At 41.5% G+C, this 21,577-nt stretch overlaps 1 protein-coding gene across 1 annotated transcript in view; it reads right to left on the bottom strand.

Annotated features, from left to right (window-relative positions):
• fhit (fragile histidine triad diadenosine triphosphatase) overlaps positions 1-21,577 on the bottom strand; it is a 323,710-nt gene that overhangs the window by 292,287 nt on the left and 9,846 nt on the right. Inside the window, exon 2 of the mRNA XM_084063263.1 lies at positions 18,462-18,554. The gene's annotated coding sequence lies outside the window, so the exon portion shown is untranslated. The remainder of the gene's footprint in view (positions 1-18,461; positions 18,555-21,577) is intronic.

A 21,577-nucleotide genomic window follows, 5' to 3' on the forward strand; every position in this document is an offset into this window, starting at 1 on the left:
CAATAAGTGCATTCAACATAGGTAGGGAACGAAACTACTAATCACCAGAGGTCTTAAGTGCATTTCCTGTAAAAACAAGCAACCAAGAGTATACCTAGCGCTAACGTAAAAGTGCAATATATCAGCTACCTACTTTCTTAAACACATGAGATAAAATAGCCAAATCAAATGAGCACGAGCTAATAGATCCAATACAACAATAGTTCCTACAACTAGTTAACAACAAGTAGGCCAGGCAAAGAGGAACAGAACAGTATAGTGACAGTATATTTGTGGTATGGAAACAATCAGAGATGGACTTTACTGTGCGTAAATGGGAGTCTAGATAAACCATGGCCAGTTCCTAGAAGTCAGGTCTCGATTCCCTCTGGGGAAAGTCTGAGAGCAAAGCCAGTCTGGCCAGGCTAATGGTATTTACAGCAAACACCCCAGTTACTGTAGCACTAGCCCACACTAACCCACTCACTATGCACACTATCACACAAATGTGGCTTCACAAATCCATACAGTCACTAATGGAATTATTGGGACAGTGCATTAAAATTGCTTCTTTTTGCAGAAAACTCCTGGGACACATTTTCTATTTTTTATTTTACTTTTTTTTGGTAATCAATATGAGGCAAAAGTAAGGAGTTTGCACTTCACTTGGTTTCATTCTACCCATTCAAAATGTCATCTTGCACATGAACAGCATGGACTGCTACAGTAGTCACTGTTCAATAAAGCTTATGCCCATATTCCAAAATATTGCATTTGCTCAATAAGTTTTTTTTTAAATGCATATCTTATTGAAAAAAAAGGGACCGATCTGAAGAACAATACTGTCATCTTGAGAAATGTATTTAGTGTTTTAACAAATTTTGAATGGCGTTAAGAAATACGCAGCCAATCTAGTTCTCTCTAGCCCCCCCCACCCCCTCTCTCTCTCTCCCTTTATTGTCACAGATAATGAGGGACAGCTGAATTCTCTCATGCTCCATGCAATTATGCAAAACTACTGCCATTCCAGTAATTGTACTCAGATTGTCAGCTGTGCAAAAGGAGAAACGTTCTTAATTAGCAGGGATTTTTTTTTGGGTTGTTTGGGGTTAAACCTAACTTTAAGAAAGAGAAATAAACTGGTCCTACAAAGAAAAAAAAGCATTACAAACTTAAATCGTCACGTAACCTGTTCCTATTTGAATTACAGTAACATACTGTACACGAACCTCTAAACGCAAACTGGATCTGAGCATCTGATGACAGCTTTCTGAAGTCGTGGAATTGTATAGAGAATAACTGAACTTCTGCCAGTGCTGCAGAGAGCTTTAAATCCAGCATTAAGTGCAGCTGCCATCAATGAATAACCCAATGCTTTTCTTTGGGCAAAACTACTGCCATTCCAGTAACTGCACTCAGACGGTCAGCTATGCAATAGGCGTAATGTTCTTAACCCATTTAGACTTAAGGTGCCCTCAAAAATGCCTTCTAAAACCTAAGGCATTGTTGTAAACAACCTGCTAAAACCTGAGGGTTTTCTGAAAGATTTGCTGTTGCCCTGTGTTCACTAATCAGTAGTATCGAAGGACGTTTTACAAAGGAAAACAATAACAAAAAAAGAAAGTGTACATATTTCATAGTGATTTCTTTACAAGTGGTAGTGCAAACCAACTAGATGGCACACTGACGAAAAGGTGACAGGTGACCTACCCAAGGCTGTGTAAGTCATGGGTTGCAGCCATCAGGCCCGAAGGAAGCTGTGGGGAAGCTTTCCAATGACATATAACATTGTCGACATTCTCAACTGAAAACAACAAGCAGAACTTCCCTGGTAGTTGTGTCCTAAAAACTAATAATCCTACAAGTTATGAACCTGTTTTACATACCACTGAGCATGCTCACAGACATAGAGACCGGTGTCCTAAACCATTGGTTCTCAAAGTGGGCTCCGAGGACCCCCAGGGGTACTTGAGGGGGTTCCAGTGGGTCCCCAGCTAAATGATGGACAGGGACCAAATGGACCCTTATGGGTCTGTAACTCTGAGAGTGTAAAAATGGAACCAAATGGACCGTAACGGGTCCATTTGGTTCCATTTGTACACTCTCAGAGTTAAAATAACATTGATTTTACATATGAATTGGGGTCCCAGAGACATACATGCCATTAAATGGGGGTCCGTAGCCTAATGCATGTCAAACTGGGGGTCCTTGAAATTAAAATGGTTGAAATCACTGCTAGAGAGCCGTAAAAATCTTCTATTATGGGGGTCCCTGGCGAATGGGGGTCCGCGGTCTAATAAGTGTCTATTTGGGGGTCCTTGGCACGAAAAAGTTTGAGAACCAATGTCCTAAACTATGGGTAGGCAAAATTCCCTGCCCCCCCCCCCCCCCCCCCCATAACAAAAGAAAAATTGTGATTAAAATAATTGATTGCGATTAATTTAATGGCGAGTTAATTGTGATTGAATTTGACATCCATAATATATATTTAATTTCACCTTCCCAACATGTATTTCAGCAAATGATGATGCATTTCATTGGTCACATCTTGAAAAAGATGACGGAACCTAAAATGACGACCGTCACATCCAGCTCTAAAGACAAAAGCATGCAATATTTGCATGTAGTCTTATAAAAGGGACATAGATGCAACTTAATTGGATGCTTGGGGATAAAACTAACTTGTGAAATAACCAGGTCCCACAAATAAACTTTTACTCGGAAAACAATAAAATAACTCATCAGCATTTGATGTAGAACCATCCTATTTGAATTAAAACCTACAATAGATGAAACGCTGAATGCCGTGTCTGAGCATCTGATGACAGGTTTCTGAAGTCGTGGAAATGTATAGGGAAATACTGAAGTTCTGCCAGTGCTGCATATAGCTTTAAACCCAGCATTAAGTGCAGCTACCATCAATGCATAACCCACCAATTTGACTTTAGCTCACAGAGAGTAATCCTCCTTTTAAATGTAAAAGTGATGATTTAAATAAGTACACTTTACACCTTTAAGACATTTTCCCATTTTACATAATGACTCGGAAAACACTTTTTTTTCCTCCATTACATTGGGCGCCATGTGCGTGTGTGTGGGGGGGGGGTTGGGGGGGCTAAAAGCCCTCTCTTTAGAGATCCATTCCACATAATGGCATCATGAATGGAGAAATTACCTGCCAGAAGGCTGTAAAGGCTTCAGGTCTGAGTGGTGGTATAACCATCCCAATACTACACTTAAACTTTTTCCATTAAATTCTAAATGGAAGTTCACAATTCAAAGATACTGCCAGTGTTAACAAGTAGGGGGGAAAAAAAGCTATTGAAAATTGAAAACTAAATACTGTAAATGACATTGTTCTCAAGACTCAGCTGCTTCTGCACACACAACCTCTGTTCTTCAATGGTGGAGAATGGGGTGTGATATTTCAAGTTGCTTAATTGGGATAACAAGACTTGGTCAAAACTCTCCTGAAACTGTGGATAAGGGAAGCAGCAAGACTCGTAACTTAGCTAGAGCAGAGCTTAATCCTGCAACTTTATCAGGCAGTGATGTTCAGGTTTTTGAGTTATCCCCATGAAGGTTTAGTAAATATTCAGATAGCAATCATTGCTATAGAGTGTTCACTAAGAGTGGTCTCCATGTCTCTCCAGCTCTTTAGTAAACAGAAAATGCATTTACAACTTGACCCTTTATCAAGTCCTGCCTGTGGTGCCGCCCCTCATCCGCACCCATTTGTTGCTGTTGCTAGGCTGGACAAATATCCTCTCCCTCTATCCACCATTGCAACAACTTGTTTTTCAGTTGCCTCATATTGATATGTAAGGTATTCCATTCTTACTTTAAACTTGTTCTTAGTAAAAAAGAAAAAAAAAGAAGAAGGAACATCTCGGGTGCAGTATAGTAACTGGGCATAAAATCCCATTTTAATAGGATATTTTTTAAACTCAGCAAAAACAATGTAATCAACATTTAAGCAAGGGATAATGCATGGGGAGGTAGTCATTATTGAAATTGAAATTTCAATAATGACTACCTCCCCATGCATTATCCCGCTTATTACACGGCTACTTAATAAATACATAAATACATTTACCCAAAAGTAACAACAAAACGAAGTATTTCCTTGCTTACGGCAATGAAAGTATTCCATAAGTATTGGGCTGGGCGGACAAGTTCGCCTCGCAAAAACAAATGACGAAATGGAAAAAAACTCGCCCCAAAACACACTCGCCCCCCATTCTATTTACTGCCGATTTGCCTGAAATACCGCCGGATTTGCCCCGGGGCGACTGTGTTTTGGGGCGAGCGTTTTGGTATTCCCCCGTTGTTGTGCCACGATAAACAAGGAAGTGCGGTGGATCAAATAGAATCACTTTTCGGTCATTGCATCGTCTATTTCTCACTTCAAATGTTTTCAAAAACATTCTTGAGAGCAACGTTTAGTTGTAAATGACATTGTGTGTTTGTTTACATGGCTGTCATGTTAGATAAAGCATAAAACCAAGCAGCGCAGGTTGGCACAAGCAGGTGCTCTGAGTCTCTGATTACACAGTTTCCTCGTCGGTCTCACCGGTCATTATCATCGGTCATTATCCAGAAATAATGACCGATGACTGACCAATCAGAATCGAGCATTCAACCAAGCCGTGTAATAAAACTTGATATTAAATCATTACCACAACCATGAGATGTCAATATTTACCATTGGTTCAGCTAGGCTATTTGTGCCAATAACCCAGATGGCACAATGTTTGAGCACAGCAACGGTTGAGATGTTCAAATGTTGCGTGCATCGATAAAGGCTCTTATCCAAAGTGCTCCTCTGCTCAAAAATGCTTTCTGTGGACACGGCCCCTAATAGACCATCCAGGCTGGCTGAAACCAAGGGTCAGAGATATGTACTCGACCATGGATGCATATGTGGACAATGCGGAGGATCGTAGACGTTGAACAGCATGGGGGAGACAACAGACGCCTGCAAAACACCGTCCCTCAGTCTTTGAGCCTGCAGCGCTGGCCATCACTGGTCTGTAGGGTGAAACTTTTTGACAGCATCTCTATGCTGTTCACCATAATGTCAGATGGTGTATGCGGCTGTCAGGTCTCCAGCAACACTACTTTCTCGTTGTCCTGGAAGCTGTTTTCGATGTATTGTTTAAGTAGTGTTACCTGATCCACCATTGACCTGCCCTGACGGAAACCAGCTTGTCCCTGCGGTAGCAGTGGGCCCACCACTGGGGCTGTGGATTATCCTCTCCAGAATCGTGAAAGTGACGCAGAGCAGCGTAATGGGCCTATAGGCCTTGGGGTCTTCCGCAGGTTTGTTGATGATTACTGGCATCATCAGCAATCAGTAATAAAGGCCATTTCCTGGCAGGCATAGGCAATCTATAGAGGGGGCAGGGGGCAATTCCCCCCCTGGTGGCTGGCCGATTGCTTTTTTACTTTTTTATTATATATATTTTTTTCCAATATAGGCCAAGTCAAGTACATGCAGAATATATGCCATATTCAGGTTCATATATGTGCATATATGTAGATATATGGGAAATATGTCTCTTCTATGTCCACATATATGCCACATACATGGATACATACAGTATGTACATATATAGAGACATATGTGCAGGTGGGGTGGCCAATTTCGTATATCACATATATATGCTAAACATATATGTTGCATAAAAACATATATGTTCATATATTTTCTTTGACCCCCCCTGCTGGCAGAGGCAAAAATCGCCTATGCTGGCAGGCAAACCTAGCCTGGTAAACCACCCCCCCTCCAGAAATCTCATTTCCATTTGATTTCAAGAGTGAGTCTGGCATGGGGGCCTGTTTGGCTTTCTGGCTGTGGGCTGGAGCCGGGGAGGGAGTAATACCATTGACTGACAACCCCTTCAGCCAATCAGCAGCTTGTTCTTCAGCCAATCAGCAGTTCGTTCCACCACCACCAGAGAAACGTGACGCAAGGGGACTTTGAAAGGGCCATGCCGAAAATAGGTTGCTTTATTCGGATAAACGTGTGTCACTGCCCGCCCCTGCCGGTTCTCTGATTTTTTATTTTTAAATAGGCTCTGTCATGATTAATTGACCACATATATGAATGCTATCCGAAAAATATCTTAAAAGTTAATTCCGTGCCACAAAAGTTAATTCCGTGCCACAAAAAAGAAGTTTGAGAGCGTTTAAGTTTTAAAACAGAGATGAAAACAGCGGAAAAAGTTTCAACGGCTGCCATTCCATTTCGGTCGGCTGCACTCGGCTCCATTCGGGTTCACTCGGGTTCCACCTGATTCGCCAACCTCCGCTGTCAATCACAGAACAATGAGCGAGGATGCTGATTGGCGCGTCTACTTTGTGGACGACAGAGAAACGCCCTAACAGGCCCTCCGGCCAGACTCCAAACCTATATTGCCGTATTTAACTTTTGTATTGTCTCCGCCAGGCCGAAGGCGCGGCAGAGACTGTTTTGCACCCTGTCCGTCTGTCCATGTGTGTCCGTCTGTCTGTAAACAGCTAATCTCTGTTACTGTTGTTAATAATAATAATAAACTTTACTTGTATAGCACCTTTCATGCTGAAATTGTTGGCCCGATTGTAGCGAAAATGTGCATGCACACCCCCTGGGCGCCAGAGCAGAACCTCTGCCCCGAATGTTTCTGATTGGCCTGTTATAGCGCCACCAGTAGTCGCATATCATGTATGTTTGAGCATGTTGGCGTGCAATGACCATGGGCGGGGTCCCATGTCTCTACTCCATCTAAACGCTGATGAAGGCCAGCAGGCCGCAACGCGTCCATCATTTTATGCTGCCGCATTAGAGACTATTAATTTTGATTGTGAGTGCGGATGTTTCCTTTGTTTAAGTGGTCAAGAATCTGCACCCAGTTTGACCTCAAGTTGCGTGGAGTTAAGCATGCATAGCCATTGAAGTAAATTGCACTATTTCACTCTTGAGGAACCCAGAAAGAATAGTTGTCACTAGGCTGACGGCTAATGAACAATAAACTATATAGTGCAAGGAGTGAGACAATTAACAGTATTTTTAACGACTATGCCATAACCATTAGCCAGCATCTGTACCGAAACTTCTTAAGCAAATGGACTACACTGAATTCACATGACCTCCATGTGGCACTCCATAAAATGCCATCCATAGATTCTAACTCATGCAACATGTAGCCCAAAGCAGTGTTATTCGATCCGCGGTTTGGAACGCAGAAGTGTGTCACGAGACATACAGTTAGCGTTGGGGAGCAGGGGGACAAACTACAGCTCCAACGGAAAAGTGTTCTATTAAACTTCTTGTCAATGCTGCAAAGGCAGATAATAATTGGCAGACTCATTGGCAACCCATTTATTCTCATCCTAATAGCAATTATTTTAAATCTCTCTCATTCTTGCCCAGTGATGTCTGGAGTGAACAGTGGCACAGGCGCGCGCGCGCACACACACACACACACACACACACACACACACACACACACACACACACACACACACACACACACACACACACACACACACACACACACACACACACACACACACACACACACACACACACACACACACACACACACACACACACACACACACACACACACACAAAGTTGACAAGACTTGATCAGACGTTATTAACCAATATATTAGTTACTTCTGCACAATGAAAATACTCAAGCCCTGATTAATAAACATACATAGATTTCATAAATAAAAAAATACATTTCATGGTTTTTGCATATTGACTTCTGTGTACAATATAAGACTTTTTAAAACAACATTTATGGGCTTCTCTATTCTCATAACCCACACGCCATGATCTAGTAGTTTTAAATTAGATTTATAATCAACTTTAAACAACTCAGTGGTTTTGTATTGCCAAAGAGTGACACGGAAGCATTGAGTTAAAAATAAGCATGTCATAATGTGTGTGGGCCCTATCTTCCGTGGCCAGCGCTAGACGCTAAAACTGATTGTGGCAGCGATGCGTTGCGAGAGTGCGGTCTAGCCAACACCAACTCGGGACTACTGAATCGCTGCCCTCGACACTCTCCTATCTAAAAAAACAGTGTCAGGTACCCATGCACGTCTGCCTGACAGACCGGATGATGCCGTGCCCCTAAACTGCACAGTTCCTGGTTCTCTTCCAGGTAACGATAATGTATTTCTACCAAGAGAATGTATTTTTAGTTACCCAGGAAATTTGCCAAAGCACTGCCTGTATACACTACAGTATGTCTGACAACAGCCGTTAGAATCGAGAGGTTCACTTAGAAGAAGAATAGTGATGATGATTATGATGACAACAATGATGATTATCCCAAGCTGGTATTGAGAGGTTCAAAGCTGATGGTAAAAGCTCTGATATGGTACTTAGAATGGCATGTTTACACTGAAATCATGAACACAGTCAACACACAATGCCAGTTATCACTGGAAAATAGCACCAAATGAGCAATAATTACACCTGCTCAGCTTCTTGCATCAAACATTTCCAGAGCACTCTAAATGTATCATTGCTATTAAAGGGACCTTGCAGCTAAAAGAGCAGAACAAACAGAATTAATAGTAAAATACAATCAACACTCGAGTCTTACGGGTGATATGACTGAAACGCTAGCTGGCTGCCATATGTGTGGCTTCACCAGCCAAGGCAAATAAAACATTGCAGGCGGGTCCAGATCAGAGTAGGTACTGAGGAATGCTGGTCCAATCAAACAGCTGTCGACTTCATGCCGATGTGCTGTGGGTGAGTGGGAAGGGATGCAGAGGTGCGACTAGTGCTGGATTAGAAAAAGAATCCCCTAGGCCTATAGGAGAACTTTGGTGGATTTAGCAACAGCTGTTTTGTTATCCCTGCTAGCACTGAGTGAAATCAGCAGCATATGAGTGGACCACACGGATTAGAGCAGAGGGAGGATGTAAAACTCTACATGAGTCATTTACCATTTCAGTCTTATCTGATGCATCATGTACTGTACTGTATGCCTCTGCACCCATCCTCCCATGAGAAAGTGTAAAATGGATAAATGTATTTTACTGTTATGTTTAATGAAAACATATTTGCAATTTTTTTGTCAATCTGCCAATCTGATCTTGAATAGAAAGCATACATATTCAAAATAAAAAAATACTCACTAAAATGCTATACTGTAGCCACAGTTTAAAATGTATCTGCTCAGGAGGTATTAATTAGATATTAAGGCATCTCTTTCACTCCATTTCTTATTTGTAATCTTACATTCTTCAAAAGGTGGGTTTTCATTCATTCATGGCATTGTATGCTAGATATGGTGTTCTAATTGGATTCAGAAACAAGGGAAAGAGGGTACTGAAAGAGGGTACTGGGGCCAAAAAAGTTTGAGAACCACTGACTTACAGCCTTGTCTCTAGGGGGGGCTAAAACCAGACAGAGGCGGCATAACTGTACAATCTGTAGCTATGGGTATCAAGTTACTAGGCGGTAGTGATGCGCGGGTTGGCCCGTAACCCGCGGGACCTGCGGGTCAACCCGCGGCGCGGGTGGGTCAAGTCAGAATTTCGGAGGCAATTATGCGGGCTGCGGGTGAGCGGGTCAGCCGCTCTCACACGCAAAAAATAAAATAAAAAATCACATGCTCTTGTTTTGTCTTTATTCCTAATAAGAATAAGAATAATAACAATAAAACAGTTTGAATACACTTGGGGATTATTTTCTAACCATGATTTTACAGAATAAAAAAAAAATCGCGGGTCGCGGGGCGGGTTGAGCCATAGATTTATATATGGTTGAGGCGGGTTGGGTTCCGTCGCGGGGCGGGGCGGGGCGGGTCATGAAAAAACCCGACCCGCGCATCACTACTAGGCGGTGTGCAGTTTATGATCGATATCAATCGATATGATGATGCAACTAGAATTTTTTTTTCCTTGACCTCTAGGGAGTGCGCATACAAAGTTTTACACAGATCGGTGCAGTTATAGGTACAAACATGAATCCGCCTGTTATAGCGCCACCATGAGGCTGATTTGAACATTCTCAAGTGCCATTTCTTCCTCGGCATAGTGGAAATATGTGTGCAAAATTTCACGGAAATTACATGCTGTGTTCATGATTTGAGGCATTTTGTTCAAAACGGAGTACTACTGCAAACTTTGGAAGACATTTTTAGCCAATCAGGATGGAATATGAAAAATCTGAAAGACTCGTTTCGTTTAATGATTATAGAGATACTGTGTACCGATTTGCGGGATTTTTGGACAAAATCTGTAGGAGTACTGTCAAAAAATATGTTTTGCACAAATTGGCCTACTGGTGGCGCTATAACAGGCCCAGGTGAAAAATTTGGGGCAGAAGTTTGGAATTGGCATCCAGGGAGTGTGTGCTCAGTTTTGCTGCGATCAAGGCAACGGTGGCGGAGATTAGCTGGTCACAGACGGACGGACGGACAGGGGGTAAAACATACTCTCTCGCCATGCCTTTCGGCCTGGCGGAGACAAATATGGAGTTGGGGACATACGTGAATATTTGGGTTAATAGTTGGGGGACATACAGTACATACATCAGTTCCCTGCAGTACTTTCACCTCATCAATATGACATCAGTTACATAGTATCTCCATATTTGGGCAAACTGTGGGGGGACATACATACGGACATACATACAGACAGACAGGAACAAACATGCATATGACTAGGTAATGGAGTCACCCAAATCAAAATGCCCCTACCTCTTTGGAGCATGAAGGTGCTCAGCAAATTTCATGGCATGCTTAATCTTATTAAATTCAGATATACTGGGTTCAAGTACAAATCTTGGCCTAATTGATTGAATGGAGTTCATCTTATGTGGAGCATGAACACGCTCAGTAACTGTCATGGAAATTGAAATTGGCACTACTGGAACAGTAAGGACACAGGTTCCCAAAACAAGAGGGGTTCATCAAATGGTAAATGGTGCATTTATATAGCGCTTCTATCCGAAGCGCTTTACATTGATTGTGCCATTAACCCATTCACACACACATTCATACACCGATGGCGGAGGAAACCATGCAAGGCACCAACCTGCTCATCGGGAGCAATTAGGGGTTCAGCGTCTTGCTCAAGGACACTTCGACACTAACTCTAGGGGAGCGCCCCAGCCCGGGATCAAACTGGGAACCTTGCGGCTTTCCAGTTCACTCTACCCGGCCACTCTACCCCTGAGCCACTGCCGCCCCTCATCAAGATGTCATAACCTCTAGTAGGGCCTTGTTATGTGCATTTCCCCCAAAATCAAATCACTATTGTAATGTTTACCATAAAGTAAAATGTTTTTGACACAAAGATTTGGCGGCCCCCCTGTAGAAACTCTGGACCCCCTGTTGAAGACCCATGCTTATAACCATAGTTACCCATTGCCAAAATACAGTGCTTCACAAGAAGCCCGTACATGTGGTATACAATAAGCCAAAATTAAGATTCATTCACACTGACGCACAGGGAGAGCAGCATGACATATCCCTGTAACCACAGATACCTTTCAGCTCCAGAGACTTAGTTATTGTGTACCTGCTTGCAGACAACACAGAATTACCTCCAATACAATGCCATTACAGGCAATGGGATTCGAAGGGAAAGATACCAAATTGGCTTCCCAGCAAGACTAGTATTACAAATTGGACCACATTTGCATTGTCAAACCTGTTGACACTCAATATAAAGTCAGTGAGCTCTTTTGCAGTCTAGGGTCACAGCAGACCACTGGAAAAAAGGAATTGATTGCAGGCTCGCATGGACAAATGGTCAACTCTAGTACTGCAAGCTAGGGCCAACAAGTTCATGGCTCGAACAAGAGGCTTAAAGCACAGGTGTGCTCAAGGAGGTTGTTTGTGAGGTAGGACGCATAAATGACACTAATGCATAATGCTTATAGGCCCACTATGGACCCGGAAAACAACACATCACACTGCAATGTGTTGTGAGCTTTTAGATCAGGTATTTTTGCCTAAATGAGGCATACACTCATTCACTCATCAGTTAACATGCAGCAGCGACAACTTTTTATTTTAATTCCTAGGATTAATGAATAAACAAAATGCCATCTCAATTGTTGAATGTAAGTGTTGTGTCCAGATTGAATGGATTTTTATTGCAATCAATGTTTGTGCATTGTGAACCGACCTAGGCACCTAATCCAAACAATGCACAAGGAAACACCTGCACTGTCACTGCTTGGAGCTGGTCTTAACTTGAAAAGCAAAGTCTGTAGGGAAAATAGCATTGCCCAGACCACACCTCATTTTAAGACCAACACACCCCCACACCGAATCGGTGCATGATCATTTTGGTATCTAGACAATACGGGTGCATGGGGTACTGCCTAGGAGTGTAGGATAGGGATTGCGCCTTGTGCTAAAAAGCATTGTGCAGAGTGGAAAATAGTCATTTTCTAAATATGGATTTAAAATGATAAGCTTTCTCCCTCCACTGCACTGTATGTTCAATGTGCACATGTGCACATTGTATGTGTGCCTATGTAAGGCAGAAAGCTGCCTAAATAAATGAGCCTATTGCATAGGCCACATCCATACAGTACAAAATATACTACCTTATGTTATTTCAGCCTGATCGCCAGAGATTTAGTATACATTGCACGGATCCAGTGCATGTCATTCCGTGCATAGTCGCCTAGAAACCCCGAAATTCCGTGCATATGTACGGCGAGTCCCACGGTGGGCGTAACCAGTCGCAACCCGGAAAAACCCGGAAGCAGAGCAGTCCCCACAACAAAATGTACGATTCTCTGCCTATCGGTACATAACTCAAACGGCGCTGAGTAGGCTCAAGGGAATGTCGCAACGTTCGAGACGGCAACTCGCTCGCTTTAGCTCGCTCGGTGGTCTCTTACGTGGCGACAATTCCCTTGAGACTGTGCGCCTCCGAAATGGTTTAGTCACAATGGGGGAGATGCGAGGCGGCTATGCACAGATTTTCGGGTTTTCCAGTTGTCTATGCACGGAATTTCAAAAACCTTCAATGAGAACGTTTCCTCTGGCGATCGGGTTGGTTATTTAAACACATTGCCTGACAAAAAAAAAGTTTTAAAACACGCTTCTTCTTTTTTTTACATCAGAACCAGGAGATAACGACGTGATCCAAAGATTTACTGCTCCATTCACTTCCTGGTTAAAGTATATGGGAAATATTCTGTATTTCGGCTCCTGTGTTGTGATGCATTTTTTTGGCGAGACATGCTATTTTCAACGGCGTATAACAAGTGAACGGGAAGTCGAGTTTTAGTTTTTTTTTCTTTTGCGGAAGCACAGTGAAACCTTCCGTGATTAGTAAACATCAGGGGATCGATCATACCAGAGCTCAATATTCTGTGACTACTTGAAAAGGTAAGAAAATCGTTAAAGATGCTGGCAGAGGCTGCAGCCTGTTTTAGAAAACCCCTGGCAGTGAATGTGTTAAATAATAGTTTTTTTTTAAATGTTACCCCCCATAGAATCTACAACAATGTTATTTTAAGTGGTGATTACAAAATAGAGTGAAAGAGAGAGTACACATTTTATGTAGTTTAACAGAACCACCATTTCACAAGGAAAGCTGGATTCATCAAGGTTTAATCCATCTTGCACTGTCTCTTTTGTGTTTGGAGCAATTATCGCCTCCGATAATGGATGGCTATAGCTGTGGCCATATATTGGTGCCAGCTAAAGTAGCAGCCTTGCCAGGGTAGCAACATAAAGCATAAAGGCAAGTTGAAATGCACACCTTTATTGGTGAGTTGCTGGCTATGAACTATAGCAGCATCAAGAGCTTGAAGATGCACACTCAAAATGCTGATACAAGTATTTTATGTATAAACAGATGTTTTGTTCGTCAAAATACATTCGTCAAATCCTGCTTCCCACTGCTAAACCTCCAATTAAACCGCCTCAAAAGCAAAATAATTGTACAGTGAATAAGAATATGAATGAATATATGAATGAACATGCATCTATGGCAAATTAATATATTAATACATATATATACAGTCTATCAACAATGAGTATATGGATGAATATAATGAATAATATACACACACACACACACACACACACACACACACACACACACACACACACACACACACACACACACACACACACACACACACACACACACACACACACACACACACACACACACACACACACACACACACACACACACACACCGTTGTATACATGTAGTAGCCCGACCTCTCATATTTGTGGGTCTTGTCACGGTGGCAAATTACTGAAGATGACAAGCACACAGAGTCTCTGCGAATGGATTTGATTGACAAATATGAGACGTGTTCTGGACAAAAGTAAACTAATATTGCACTTCCTCTTTCAATATCTCCCTGGCAATTTGACTAGATTTTTGTTCAGAAAGGCAAGAAAACAGCGTGAGTTGTTTGGAAATAAATTGATGTGAATTAACAAGGAAAGACAGCAAGGATACCAGCATGATAGACACGTTATGAGAAGCGGGGATGCAGGGAGAACAAACGTAGGGCTATCATTGATCACACAGAAAGCACTAGAATGTCAGCTCAGTGACATCTCCACTACTTTGAGTCAATCATGAATGTATTAGTCAATGAGAAAAAGAAAAAAAATATCCATGCTACATTATATAGCAACTATTCCCTACACACAGAGTGCCTACCGTCAACTTACAAGACACATAATGAGTGTAATAACCTGAACGTACAGAAAGATTGCTATTGCACAACAACAATTATTTGCAGTGGCACAAATGCTCCCAATTTCAATGTCACACAGATTCAATTTCAGGAGCACATGCAACCAAGTTGCCTTTTTGAGGCCTGAGTCCCAACTTCTGGTGACTGCCTACTACTACATGAGAAGTCAGCCCAGAACCATCTCTGGGGTTGAGTTCTAAGAACGTCTCTGCCACAAGATCTATACTGTGTTACTGTCTTCCTCGATTAACCAAATGTCCACAGAACAGTGTTTTGCATGAACATGCTTAAAAAAAGAGTGCATTCACTAAACACACTGAACATATCCATTTGCAAATATTAACGACGATGCTCACCGTTGCAAGTTGGTGAATAAAGACACTTGTATAAACAGACTGATTTCTCAATACCAAGAACACAAAGAACGTCCTTTGGAAGAATGTACTCGTCATGAGATCAGAGCACGCATCTTTGTAGTTTTAGACAGACTTGTTACCAACAGTCAGCTTAGTAAATGTAGCACAAGTCTGTCGCCTTAGTTCATTTATTGAGTTAGGACTAGTTTATCAGAATCCTCAGTTTCATCCAGAATCCTGGATGACAAATTATGCTGATTGATTGATTGATTAATTAATTGATTGACTGACTGACTAGGGGTTTCACCAACTAGTCGATTACTATAACCATGGTGCATTATTGTCAAAAACGTTTTAATATTCATTTTTAATGTATTAATTAAAGCGGTGGCAATATAGCTACAGCAGATATGCGACTGCAGGCCCTGATGTTGGGTACGTTGTTCTCTTAATGCATCCATGGGTAGGTTGTCAAACAAGTTTTCATACTCAGTGTGGCGCGCTACAACAGCATGTGGACAGAGAGAGAGGAAAAAACAAGGCTCTAGTCTCAATTCTAGACTGCAGCCAATAGTGCTGAACTATTTTACTTTACCTATACTATTGATGAGATTGCTACGGTAGTTTAACAAATTAAAAGTTAAAGGTTTCATGACATCAAATGTATATATTTTAATTTTTTCTGTTTTCTTTGGGGGTTTTCTGACCTCAATTACACCCAACAAAAACGGAACTTTGAGCATTCAGTGGATTGTCTGTGGTCTGGGGTTTTCTGAATAATTAAAAAGTGCTGTGATTGGCTCGTGGACTCTGATGTCAGTCCATTAATCCCGCCCCCTCTTCTATGAAAGTTGATGTTATATTTCAAACACCGGTTGTTGAACATAGATTTGTTTGAACAACAATCATTTTCTGATTTATGCTATGTTAAAGAAAGTAGTCACGTTGTTGTGCCAAATTTTTCATCATACGACGGTGTCCCGCACTGAAAATAGCAAATCTATCGACACGCTCACAATGCGTCACAATGCACAATGAATTGAGATCTTGTAGATCTGTGTCTGAAATGAGGAGATAAATGTAACACGCAACAATCTCTTTCTCTCTTTCTCTTTCTCTCTCTCTATCTTTTCTGGAAATACCCGACCCATATTAGTCTTCATCTTCTTAGGTTTGAGTCAGTTGTCTATTATCATCGGGCCCAGGCAGTGCTCAGCCTTCAATTCACTCGGGGACCTATTTTCACCTCATTCATTTATTTCATGTCTGTTCAGATTCCATATCTACCCCTATTTTATATTCAACTCATTGCATTGATTGTGAAAGTCAATGTTTTATGGGTTAGTGATCATAGGCATACATCAAAGGTATATTGCTTTGCCTTCGCCGTTCGTCTATACATAAATTGAGAAGTAGACTATCCATGCGTTCATTCATTGCAAATATTGCTTTATTACACTGCGTATTGTTGACTTTAACATGTGATCAATAGTACAAGAATTGTTTAATACGGTGATTATTACAATTACTTCGTTCTGTGGATTTCTATTGGTGAATCAGTCCGACAACCCTGAGTTGAAAAATCTATCTCACATCCTTGACAGTGTGATGGGTTTATTATTAACTGAAAAGAAAAGTTCTTAATACAACCATAATCTGTTCATAATACACTACAATGTGCCAATTATCAGAGCTGCATGCCTGCAGCACAGCGGTCTTTAATGAAGTGACAGTTGATAGTCAGGTATACAGGGATGTGACATATCTCCACTCTGCTGGTGATCATTTTTCTCACCAGATTGCAAAAGAAAAACGAAAGAAAAAATGAAATCTTTCCATCCTTGCAGCTGAGAGGAAGACGGTCTTTGGTTTCCATTTTAGTGTTCAGCTGGATATTCTGCTCTGTTCTAGCAGGCTCACAGCGCCACTTTATATGCATGTAAATTACATCAGTGGTTCTCAAAGTGGGGTCCGGGGTCCCCAGCAAAAATAGTTAACATAGCATCAAGATCAGCTATTTAAAAATAGCCAATCTAGAACCACTGAATTACATGACGCAAAATTGCCTATCATTGTTCATGCATTCTCATGCATTCTCTTCATGCTTTATTGTAGCATAGAACTGGTATTTCTTATAATACGGTTGATTCGTCACTTTGTTCGCTATTGCTATTGCTTTTGTATCACATGCTTGACTCCAAACATTTACTTCATACACAATATTATATAAAAAATGTTCTTTTAGTCTTTTTAAACTCAAATTTCTTTTACATTTTTCTCAGTTTCCCCACAAGTTTATTTTCAATTCCCAACGTGGTGTGCCAACACTCCCACCCACTGTTGGACTGGGGAGAGCCTAGACTCAATCCTCCAACACACAATGAGTTGCCTGCTACTTATTTTCACCCGACAGTGAGGAGTTTCACCAGGATTGTGTAACGTGAGCAGAGCTTCACTCTATGTCACAGAGATCTCCTCCGTGCTGACCATCCACCGACCAATAGAAGCCACTAGTGCAGTGACAAAGACATAATCCCCTGCCAGTGTCCTACTTGCAATCACTGCCAATTGTTGTTTGCAGCGCTCAGCCAAGCCAGAGGTACCATGACGCAGGTCTGAACCCAGGTCTCTGCCACCTGTACGGCCCCTTAACCCATTGAGACCGGGAACGCATCTGTGTCATTTTAAGATTTCTTTGGCTATTCAAAAATAGCAGATATACAAGCTCATAGCGTGGCACCGAGTGCCACGCTATGAGCTTGTAGATCTGCTATTTTTGAAAAATTGTGAAAATGTGTGCAAATCTTATATATTGAGTTACTGTAAAATATATATGTATATTTTACAGTAACTCAAATCTTTGCTTCTGGGGATTCTACAAATGTCTTCTAAATCCTAACAGTTTTTTCTTAAACACTTGTGTTGCTTTAATATCAATGGTTCTCAAACTGTTTCATGAATTGTTCCAGGGACCCCCCAGAAGCAAAGATTTGAGTTATAAATGTTCACTTAAAAATATACAGTATATATATTCAGAGATTTGCTAAAATGTTCACGATTTTTCAAAAATAGCAGATCTACAAGCTCATATCACTCGGTAAGTAGATCAAAAGGCAACATTCTCCAGCATTATTGGTTTGCTAGTCGAAACCTTTCTCTGGTGTGTGAGGTCTATGCTGCAAGACCCATCCGGTGACATTGAACAGTACGCTCTGCCTTTATTAGGCCGAGGCACGAGGCAGTTTGCATTGAGGGAGGATGTGGTATGTATACAGCCAACACAGCCTTTGCTGCTGTTTGCTCTAACTGTAATCAACTTGGTTCATCCCACCCTTCCTGGCCCAAAAATAGACAGGTTGGTGGAAAAATCAATGGTCGAGTCGGTTTTATTGTCAGAGCGATGCAGTAAATACACTTACCTTCAACCTCGCCTGCTTCCCACGGCCTCACACAGATGGGTAATTAGAGAGGGATGAAGGGACGGATGGAAGCGAGAGAGAGTAGTATGAAGTCTGGGGGCAGAGGGAATAGAAAATAACAAGACAAGTTTAATTACTGCAGGGCATCAAGGTGCAATAAGACTCCTCTGTTACGTTGCGATCAAAAATTGTGGGTCGTGAGCGGGGACGTTCCCCATAATGATTACGGATCAGGATCCATGCAGGAGAGATGTTCTCCGACAGGGTGCCACTTCACTATTGACAAAGCCAAAGAGTCACAGTTAAGCAACTTCAAATCAAATGCAGTCAGCATTACCTGCACCGTCCTGGAGGTACTTTCACCTACTGTACCTCTACCTGCATGAGTATACTGAGAGTACACAAATTAAAGCTGACTGTTACATTTTATAAGTGATACCATTATCCACTCTTCTACTTGCAAATACATGTTTTAACTTGCTGTAGGCTACATAGAAATGTCTTATGGAACCATTCCAGAGTATATTTGAGAATATTCAATAGGTGGACATTTCTTTTGGCCTGCAGGTATGGTTTGTCATGAGACCATATGATCAAATATCTAAATGCTGAATCAAGCAACTTAAAAACTGTCCGGGGTGCTCCTAAAAGCCTGAGTAGACGATAAATGACCCAAATTTGTTTTGAAGGTGACATATCCCTTTAATATGATGCGGAAACTGGGATTCAACCGAACTGATGTGGGGCGGATGAGTAGCCTACCGTCAGTGTGGTACACTATGTAACGAATGCATGAAACCCATTTCAAACGACATCTTACAACCAAACACACGTATCCTACTGAAAAGAGTTGATTTCTTAATAACAAGACAAACTGAATCAGGCTAAGTCCGCGATTAACCTTACAGCTGTGATCAATTAAAGTCTCGCGCATTGCAAAGCCGTGGTTAAAAGTTCAACTTCTCCCTCGCGCATTGTAAAGTCAAGTCAGTAAACTTAAAGTCGGTCTGTCTATCTCTCTGTGAGTCTCTCTCTCTATCTCTGTGAGTCTCTCTCTCTATATCTCTCTGTCTCTCTGTCTCTCTGTCTGTCTGTCTGTCTGTTCACGTTTTTTCTGTTGTGTTGAAAATGTTCTTCGTCGTGTGAGAACTCATCGTGTGAGAACTTGTGTGAAAACTTAGAATTAAAGTGCCAGTTTTATTGTTACCATTTTGTACAGCATGACTTTGGCTGACACCTGTTAAAATAAATATGCTTATATTTTTATATATTATTAGGAATGAATTTGCATGCTGTGTGAACTGTACATACTGTAGCTGAATAGAATGGGATAGGGTAGGTGTACGCTACTGTATTTTAACATCAGTCATACTCATAATGGTGGTACCACTGCTCTGAGTCTATGGGTCTCCTGTGAAACGGCTCCCCCTAGGGTAACAGCTTTCTATGGGTCACACAGGTTTCAGTAACGTAGGCTCGTCGGCTGCAATGTGTTTCGTTTGGTTTTACAGCTTCGTTTGTATAGCTTCTCTAAGATGATTTCAACACAGGTTTTGTTGTTCATTAGTAGGATTCAGGCCATGGACGCATCATCGGTGTGTCACTTAAGTTGAAGCTTGTATTGGAGAACAGTGTATCAATTAATATTCCAGGTCAAGAACGTTGCACTTTCCTGTACATAATCTCAGCATATTGAATCAAAATGCAACAGATGTGTTCGTTTTGTCAAGAGCTTGTGCAGTCTTGCTATCCATGCTGGTTGTAGCTGGTTGGTAAAGCTTTCCAAACGTAGCTACGTGCGCAGTGAATTCCACGCTGTACTATCTCCGAATCACGTGCTACTGCACGCCTATTGACTACAGTGAGGAGCGATGATCCGGTAATGGGAGGTAACGCTAGCTGCAGAATCCGATCCACGCTGCATTCATCATTTGGGAGAAACAGAAAGCGGTCGTGGTGTTGTGTGTACCACAACACAGCAGTTTGCAACAAAAAGATACATGCACAATCGGGAATAGAATGTAGTGTTGCTAGACATGAAGATTTAAATGCCAACTGAAATAAACAATTCAAATGTACTTCGATTCAGAAGCAAGGCATATAAACGATTTACTCCCACATAGCTTAATGTTTCTCCAACTCTCACAATACACATCAGCCTGTATGTTCACTGTGCCATAGTCCTATATGAGCCAACTCAGGGAAACCTCCTCCATAACGTTTGAATACATGTTTTAGGGCAGATTAATGTCTCCTAATCTAAACCTGGAATAGCAATGACTGCTTACAAGGAGGAAGACAACGCATACCATAGGTGTGCCATAGTTAGTTAGGGGTCGTGACTCGTGTCCAGACATCGGCATCAGCAATCATGCAGCTAATGGGCCTCATTCACAAAGCTCAAAAAAAAATATATATACATATATTTTAGTGAAGGTTTACTCCTAAAGACTCCTAAAGTAAAGACCAACATCGGATTCATGAAAGGGTGTGTACAGCCTTGATTTGTGCGCATCTCAGGTTTATCAGATGATGAATTCTACCCGTTTGTAAATCAAATACACGTTCATGTTTTTGTAATTTGCATTGTTTCATGCCCCGTTTAACACCATAAAAGGCAACTGGAATATCCACCGCAGTAAGCACTCCATATACTACAACAGCATTGCAGATCTACAAGTTTACAACGCTTTGCATCGCAACGCCTTGACAGCATGTAGATCTGGTTTATTTGGCAAGCGAGTCCCTCACGTGATGGATCAGCTGAACGAGAGAGTGAATAAAGTGTGTAAATTTGTTACAATGTTAACATCACAGAACCAAATAAGAAGCTAATGAAGCATGTTAGGATTTTATATAAGCCTGTTCTACATAAAGGTTTTATGACATTCATTTTCACTTTTTTTATTTTTAATGTTTTTTGGGGGGTTTTATGACCCAAAATACACCCCAAAACAATTTACTTTGAACATTCAGTGGATTTTCTGTGGTCTGGGGTTTTCTGAATAATTAGACTTTTTATACACGTTTGAAGGACCATGACAAAGACTTTTAATGTGTTGTAAAACTGAATGTCATGAAACCTTTAACAATTGCTCACCTTTGCTGAAGTAAAA

This window comes from Gymnoscopelus microlampas, assembly GCF_963454915.1.
Source record: "Gymnoscopelus microlampas genome assembly, chromosome: 7".
Taxonomy (NCBI): Eukaryota; Metazoa; Chordata; class Actinopteri; order Myctophiformes; family Myctophidae; genus Gymnoscopelus; species Gymnoscopelus microlampas.